Raw genomic sequence first — 9,470 nt, forward strand, 5'->3', positions numbered from 1 at the left:
ACAGATGCTATGTTAATGGTGACCAGAGTTACAAGCCACTTGGATACCAGCTCAGTACAGCCAGTTGTTTTTCCAGCACAGGATTGCACTGCTGTTTTTTGGGTTGAGCAAGAAATGAAAAAAAAAAAAAAAAAAAAATCATTGATTTGTATTTAGGGATGATTTCACGTGGAATCCTTTGTTTAAATCACACTCAACTTAACTTTGTTTAGAATCACGTTCAATATAACAAGATGTGTGTACCAAGACCAAGATTGCAGGAAGAGAAGATTCCCAGCTCTTGGCTCCTGCTCACTTGAGACATGAGTACACAGAGGCCAACAGTTGGCAGAATCTTGCAGCTTATCTCAAATTATTTTAAATATTTCTCTCCTTTTAATGTTTAACTTAGTGGATGCAGTCCTGCAGATGAGTGTCCAAATAACGTGACACTCCATTCTACTGCATACAGTAACCCCTCCTTATCCGTGGGGGATACATTCCAAGACCCCTAAGTGGGTGCCTGAAACCAAAGATAATACTGAACCCTCCATATACTACGTTTTTTCCTATATGCCTATATGTAGATACCTATGATAAAGTTTAATTTATAAGTTAGGCACAGTAAGAGATTAATAATAACATAGAATAGGGACTTCCCTCGTGGTCCAGTGGCTAAGACTCCGTGCTCCCAATTCAGGGGGCCCTGGTCAGGGAACTAGATCCACATGCCACAACCAAGATCCTGCATGCCGCAACTAAGAGCCGGCAAAGCCAAATAAATAAATAAATATTTAAAAAATAAAAAGATCATGTCCTAGAAATTTCCAGTGAGAGAAAGTATTCATTAAAAAATAGCATAGAATAATTATAACAATATATATTGCAATAAAAGTTATGTGAATGTGGTCTCTCTCAACATATCTTATTAGGACTTCCCTGGCGGTCCAGTGGTTAGGACTCCATGTTTCCAATGCAGGGGGCGCTGGTTCGACCCCTGTTTGAGGAGCTAGTATCCCACATGCTGAGCGGCGAGGCCAAAAAATAAAGTTAAAAAAAAATTCAAAATGTCTTATTATACTGTACTTACCCTTCTTGTGATGATGTGAGATGCCAGGTAGCACCAGGGTTAATCTGTCCTTCCGTGTTTTATGCCCTGGTGCCTCCTTTGCACTTTTATGAATGTAGGTTCTATTGGGCGTCTTCTTCCAGAAGAGCCCAGTTTCGTCACAATTGAAGACTTGCTTTGGATAATATTCTCTGTCCTTAATCAACTTCTTCAACTCTGCTGGAAGTGTGGCAGCAGCTTCTTCCTTAGCAGGCACAGCCTTTCCAGTAATTTTTATATTTTTCAGTCCAAACCTATTCCTGAATCTGTGTAACCATCCCTTACTCGCAGTAAATGGCTTGGTGTCACCCGTTTCTGGGGATCCCTGGCTGAAGTCTTCGTACAGGCTCAGTGCTTTCTGGCGCAAGACATTGCTGTCAATGGGAACACGTTTTCTGTTCATGTCTTCCACCCACAAATTTAATGCCTCTTCCATCTTAACTATGCACTTATCACGCACTGTGGCTGTAACTTTTGCAGTTTGAGGCGCTACAGCAAAACTAGCACGGATTTCTTTTTCCTTCTTCACAATTTCACGGATAGAAGATTCGTTCTTACCGTAGATCTTAGCAACCTCAGCATACGATTTTTTTTCTTTCCTTACTAAGTCGAGAACTTTCACTTTTTCAATTAAAGGAAGCACTTTACGGCTTCTCTTGGGCATATCCGAACTGCCAGCATCACTACTCTTGCGCTTTGGGGCCATTATTAAGTAAAATAAGGGTTACTTGAGCACAAGCGCTGCGATACCTGGCAGTTGATCTGATAACCCAGGCGGCTACTAAGTGACTACCGGGCAGGATACGCTGGACAAAGGGATGATTCACGACCCAGGCAGGACGGAGCGGGCGGGCGTGAAATTTAAAACTTATGAATTGTTTATTTCTGGAATTTTCCATCTGCAGTCAGCCCTCCGTATCCGCGGGTTCTGCATCTGCGGATTCAGCAAACCATGGATGGAAAATATTCTAAAACAAACAAACAAAAAAATGCCAGAAACTTTCAAAAAGCAAAACTTGAATTTGCTGGCTGGGTGCCCGGCAACTATTTACATAGCATTTACATTGGTTTACAACTATTTACATAACAGTTACATTGTATTAGGTATTATAAATTCAGAGATGATTAAAAGTACACGGGGAGGATGTGTGTAAGTTGTATGCTAATACTACAGCCATTTTATATAAGGGACTTGAGCATCTGCAGATTTTGGCATCTGGGGAGTATTGGGGGGGCGGGGCGGTCCTGGAACCAATCCCTCTTCGAGACCAAGGGACGGCTGTAATATTTTCCAAATGCCTGTAACTGAAACCGTGGAAAGTGAAACCGCAGATAAGGGGGTCTACTGTACTGTGGGAGACAAAAGCCAAGTCAGAAGGGCCACAGCCATGATAGACAAGGATCTAAACCAAGTGTGAGCTCTTCCACCAACTTAAATGCAAATTCATACAGTCTCCGAGCACTTACAGACTTGTTAATTGCTTTTAAATAGCAAGTGATGTGGCAATGTTTGATTAGACATGAAGACATTAGGCAATGTCTTCACTAGTCCTGAAAAATAATCACCTTCTTCTTGGATTTTTAATACTGGTATCAGGAGTCTGCTTTCTCCATTATCATGGGACCCACCCCCATAGAAAACCCCTATCAGCTACCTATGCTGACAGAACCACACTTGGTCAAGGTCACTGTGGTTGAGATTATTTAGTGGGTTTTTTGGGGTTTTTTTTTTTTCCGGGGGTGGGGGGTGCGGGTTATGCTGTGATCGTAGTTCCCCAACCAGAGATCGAACCCATACCAACAGTGAAAGCACCGAGTCCTAACCACTGGACCGCCAAGGAATTCCCTAGTGTTAAAAAGATGCTCTTTGAAATCCAAACTGAATAATTAATCTTTTTGTGCCCCTGTCGTATATTTTAGATTGCTCAAAACCATAACTCTAGCGAAAGCTGAGATGCTCTTTTTTATTAATTTTTTTAAAAAATTTACTTATTTATTTTGGCTGTACCGGGTCTTAGTTACGGCATACAGGATCTAGTTCCCCGACCAGGGGTGGAACCCAGGCCCCCTGCGTTGCAAGTGCGAGGCTTACCCACTGGACCACCAGGGAAGTCCCCAAGCTGAGACACTCTTGACACACCCTTTTTTCGAAGTACATCAGTCTTTTGATGAACACTAAACAGAGGTCTTTTTTTTCCCATGACTGCTTCATGCAGGACCCAAACTTCTGGGTCCAATTTCTTGGTTTTTCTTTACAGTATATACATAGTGCCATATAGAGAGAGAATGGGATGTAACATATCTATCATGTGTAAAATAACAGTCTGATCTTTTAGATCTGGGATCCCAGTTAGGAATTGCATGCCTAGTCCAGATCACATGGGTAGGGCCAAAATGGCATCTTTAGCTTCTGCATGGGTGTCTGCCCTGTAACAGATAACTCCTTTGTTATTACAAGGATGCTTTTTTAGCTGCTTGTAAAACACTCTTTTTGAGCAGTTTTTTGTTTGGACAATTTGAATATTTCGAATCCTGAATAAATTACCTTTTAGAGAACTCTTCCAAAGGTGGAAAAAAAAAACTAAATCCAAGTTATAATTTATTCATAATAATTAATAATGTAGATGTAACCTAAATAGACCTTCTAGCTCTTGCTATGCCTTTTTGTGCAAACATCTGCCCTATGCAGTAAATCTAATATTCATGTAACATCAATTGAAATAAACAGTTTTATTTGTTGTTTTAACAGGATTTAAATGAATGTTATCTTCTATTTTGTTATTTGTTATTTTGTTATTTGTATTTTGTTACTATTGCTGTAATTGTTGTGTAAGTTCATTTTTAAAACATAAAAATCTCTATAGTATTTTCTCTGCCTCCCTCGGGATTTGGGGAAATCAGGCAATATGTAAATGAAAATACTTTATAAACTCTTAGTTAAGTGTTCTATAAATATTAAATGGTATAATTTAGCATTCAAAACAGTATTTTAAAATATCTTATGAACAAAATGTTCATGTTTCTTTTCTAACTAAAGACTTTAAAAAATGCTTTTTGTTCTAAGATTTAAGAAAATATATTTACAGATACTAACACTTATCATTGGATTCAGGTGGACTTGTTATCATATCTGACTGATCAGGTGATGCAACTAATAAAATAACTGGCATTATAAGCAACACATCCTTTCAGAATATATCTCTGCCAAGAATATTATACTCAGAAACCTTTGAGTAAAAAATCGAACCTAGGAAAGTTATTTCCAAACAAAATGCATAATCGGTAGCCGTGCAACGTGTCATTCCTAAAATCAAGAAAAGGATAATCTGGACTTAATGCTGAAAACAAATAGCCCCATTCTTTCCCTTTATTTATTTTAATATTTATTTATTTATTCGGCTGCATCTGGTCTTAGTTGCGGCACTCAGGATCTTCCTTGCGGCATGCGGACTCTTAGTTGCAGCATGCGGGATCTAGTTCCCTGACCAGGGATCAAGTCCGGGCCCCCTGCATTGGGAGCGAGGAGCCTTAGCCACTGGACCACCACAGAAGTCCCTCTTTCCCTTTTCTATTTTTGTTTCCAATATCAACTTAATGTCCAGGTGCTTGATTATTATCTTTGCATTTACCAAGCCTTTACTCTTTTTCTGGTGGATCAAAGCAACCTTTTTAACCCCCTCCCAGCCCTGTGTTTATTATAATTAAGGTAAATACATTGGGAAAGTTTTCATCTAAGAATAAAGGGAAATTTTGAACAACGGATTAGAGGGAGAAAAAAAGAAGCCAAAAATAATGATGCTGTTCAAATATGAAGTTAGCCATCATCAAGTAGTCAAGTACTACTTTAAATTGTTTTCCCAGCAGTGGGAAGGTATGCTAACCATCTTTTCTCTTCCCCGCTGAATCTAAGGAGAGGGGTTGGGCAGGCTCTGTGTTGTACCTGGGGCCTTTGACTTCCTTCATTCCAGCAAACTATGTGGTCCAGTCCCCAGTGAACTCAGATTAACCCCAAAGTGAGCAACAGAAAAGAGGCTGAGCACCGATTAAATTCTGGAAAGCCTGAGAGACTGCTTCTGTCCTCCAGAAATGTATAATAAAGGCTAACATTTATTGAGCATTCCCTCCATGCCACTTGCTTTGCTCAACACTTAGTAGATTATCTCACTGCACTGACAACTACCCCCTGAGGTAGGTGCTTAGAACTTCCTCATATGCTAAAAAGGCTCTGAAAGGTTAAGTAACTTGGCCAATAATACACAGATGGCAAAATCCAGATTCTCATCTAAATCAGCCTGTGTCCAAGTCTGAATTTTTAACTATTGTTGTCTATTTATTTGTAGGCTACAGTCATCTCATCCAGGTTGATGTGACACATGAATCAAATACAAGGTACACTCCGGTAAACACCATGAGAGAGTACAAGATGGGTGGAGATAAAGCAGGCAATTTTAAATGGAGGAGGCAGCATTTGCGATGAATATTAAAGGATGGATGGAATTTTAAAAATAATAATAACGTGAATTTTTTTAAGGGGGAGGAACTGTCTTAGCCTTCTATGAAATGAAATTCATATTTTATGGCAAGACAAGAAAAATTTAAACATAAAAATTCTTCTCTGCCCTTTGGCCTCCTCTCTCCCCTCATAGTGCATTGTGTATTTGCATTATGCATCGACCAGACCTCCCCCATCCTCAGGAATACCTGCTCAACCATAAACAACAACATTCTCCCCACATCGACAAGACAACTCCTTAAAAGATAACATTCCTGAGGGATGGGTTGGGAGTTTGGTTTAGCAGATGCAAACTATTATATAGAGAATGGATAAACAATAAGGTCCTACTGTATAGCACAAGGAAGTATATTCAATATCCTGTGATAAACCATAATGGAAAACAATATGAAAAAGAATGTATATATATGTGTAATGGAATCACTTTGCTGTACAGCAGAAATTAACACATTATAAATCAACTATACTTCAATAATAATAAAATAACTTAAAAAAATACATTATTTGATGTACAGCCCTCCACCTCAAAAAACTTATATAACTGGGCTTCCCTGGTGGCGCAGTGGTTGAGAATCTGCCTGCTAATGCAGGGGACACGGGTTCGAGCCCTGGTCTGGGAGGATCCCCCATGCCGCGGAGCAACTAGGCCCCCCGTGAGCCATAACTACTGAGCCTGCGCGTCTGGAGCCTGTGCTCCGCAACAAGAGAGGCCGCGATAGTGAGAGGCCCGCACACCGCGATGAAGAGCGGCCCCCGCTCGCCACAACTAGAGAAAGCCCTCGCACAGAAACGAAGACCCGACACAGCAAAAATAAATAAATTCATTAATAAACTCCTACCCCCAACATCTTCTTAAAAAAAAAAAAAAACTTATATAACTGTGCCTTGACTTCTAACCGGCAGAACAGTTCTCAGAGCTTTCTGAGATGATCTTCCCAGGTTATAATCCTCAAATATGTCTCGAATAAAATTTTCCATTTCCTTCTTAGATTGACTGGTTAATTTTTCATTGACACTTCTAATACTTCAAAGTCATCCTGGTGGGGTGGGGGGCATGGAAGCCTATAGTGGTGTATACACATCGCTTAAAAATGTATAGAGATGAGATCATACTATGAATATTCTTCTAATCAATTCCTTAATGATGGACCTTTAGGTTGTTTCTTTTTTTTTTTTTTTTGGTTGTTTCTTATATTGGCATGTTGGCATGTTTTTAAAGCAAATTCTTGGCAGCAAAATTATCACGTAAAAGGATCTGTGCACCCTCCTATGTTCATTGCAGCACTATTCACAGTAGCTCAGATGTGGAAACAACCTAAACTTGTCATCCACAGATAAATGGAGGATAAAAAAAAAAAATGTGATCCATATATATATAGGTATATATATATATATATATATATATATATATATATATATAATTAAGGTAAATACATTGGGAAAGTTTTCATCTAAGAATAAAGGGAAATTTTGAACAACGGATTAGAGGGAGAAAAAAAGAAGCCAAAAATAATGATGCTGTTCAAATATGAAGTTAGCCATCATCAAGTAGTCAAGTACTACTTTAAATTGTTTTCCCAGCAGTGGGAAGGTATGCTAACCATCTTTTCTCTTCCCCGCTGAATCTAAGGAGAGGGGTTGGGCAGGCTCTGTGTTGTACCTGGGGCCTTTGACTTCCTTCATTCCAGCAAACTATGTGGTCCAGTCCCCAGTGAACTCAGATTAACCCCAAAGTGAGCAACAGAAAAGAGGCTGAGCACCGATTAAATTCTGGAAAGCCTGAGAGACTGCTTCTGTCCTCCAGAAATGTATAATAAAGGCTAACATTTATTGAGCATTCCCTCCATGCCACTTGCTTTGCTCAACACTTAGTAGATTATCTCACTGCACTGACAACTACCCCCTGAGGTAGGTGCTTAGAACTTCCTCATATGCTAAAAAGGCTCTGAAAGGTTAAGTAACTTGGCCAATAATACACAGATGGCAAAATCCAGATTCTCATCTAAATCAGCCTGTGTCCAAGTCTGAATTTTTAACTATTGTTGTCTATTTATTTGTAGGCTACAGTCATCTCATCCAGGTTGATGTGACACATGAATCAAATACAAGGTACACTCCGGTAAACACCATGAGAGAGTACAAGATGGGTGGAGATAAAGCAGGCAATTTTAAATGGAGGAGGCAGCATTTGCGATGAATATTAAAGGATGGATGGAATTTTAAAAATAATAATAACGTGAATTTTTTTAAGGGGGAGGAACTGTCTTAGCCTTCTATGAAATGAAATTCATATTTTATGGCAAGACAAGAAAAATTTAAACATAAAAATTCTTCTCTGCCCTTTGGCCTCCTCTCTCCCCTCATAGTGCATTGTGTATTTGCATTATGCATCGACCAGACCTCCCCCATCCTCAGGAATACCTGCTCAACCATAAACAACAACATTCTCCCCACATCGACAAGACAACTCCTTAAAAGATAACATTCCTGAGGGATGGGTTGGGAGTTTGGTTTAGCAGATGCAAACTATTATATAGAGAATGGATAAACAATAAGGTCCTACTGTATAGCACAAGGAAGTATATTCAATATCCTGTGATAAACCATAATGGAAAACAATATGAAAAAGAATGTATATATATGTGTAATGGAATCACTTTGCTGTACAGCAGAAATTAACACATTATAAATCAACTATACTTCAATAATAATAAAATAACTTAAAAAAATACATTATTTGATGTACAGCCCTCCACCTCAAAAAACTTATATAACTGGGCTTCCCTGGTGGCGCAGTGGTTGAGAATCTGCCTGCTAATGCAGGGGACACGGGTTCGGGCCCTGGTCTGGGAGGGTCCCCCATGCCGCGGAGCAACTAGGCCCGTGAGCCACAACTACTGAGCCTGCGCGTCTGGAGCCTGTGCTCCGCAACAAGAGAGGCCGCGATAGTGAGAGGCCCGCACACCGCGATGAAGAGCGGCCCCCGCTCGCCACAACTAGAGAAAGCCCTCGCACAGAAACGAAGACCCGACACAGCAAAAATAAATAAATTCATTAATAAACTCCTACCCCCAACATCTTCTTAAAAAAAAAAAAAAACTTATATAACTGTGCCTTGACTTCTAACCGGCAGAACAGTTCTCAGAGCTTTCTGAGATGATCTTCCCAGGTTATAATCCTCAAATATGTCTCGAATAAAATTTTCCATTTCCTTCTTAGATTGACTGGTTAATTTTTCATTGACACTTCTAATACTTCAAAGTCATCCTGGTGGGGTGGGGGGCATGGAAGCCTATAGTGGTGTATACACATCGCTTAAAAATGTATAGAGATGAGATCATACTATGAATATTCTTCTAATCAATTCCTTAATGATGGACCTTTAGGTTGTTTCTTTTTTTTTTTTTTTTGGTTGTTTCTTATATTGGCATGTTGGCATGTTTTTAAAGCAAATTCTTGGCAGCAAAATTATCACGTAAAAGGATCTGTGCACCCTCCTATGTTCATTGCAGCACTATTCACAGTAGCTCAGATGTGGAAACAACCTAAACTTGTCATCCACAGATAAATGGAGGATAAAAAAAAAAAATGTGATCCATATATATATAGGTATATATATATATATATATATATATATATATATATATGGAATACTAGTTAGCCTTAAAAAAGAAGGAGATTCTGCAGTATGGAACAACATGGATGAACCTTGAGAACATTATGCTACCTGAAATAAGCCAGTCACAGAAAGACAAATACAGCATGATTTCACAAATATGAGGTATCTAAAATAGACACTCATAGACTCAAAGAGTAGAATGGTGGTTGTCAGGGGTTGGGGAAAAGGGGAAATGGGAGTTATTAATCAAC

This window comes from Physeter macrocephalus, chromosome 14 (genome assembly GCF_002837175.3).
Source record: "Physeter macrocephalus isolate SW-GA chromosome 14, ASM283717v5, whole genome shotgun sequence".
Classification (NCBI taxonomy): domain Eukaryota; kingdom Metazoa; phylum Chordata; class Mammalia; order Artiodactyla; family Physeteridae; genus Physeter; species Physeter macrocephalus.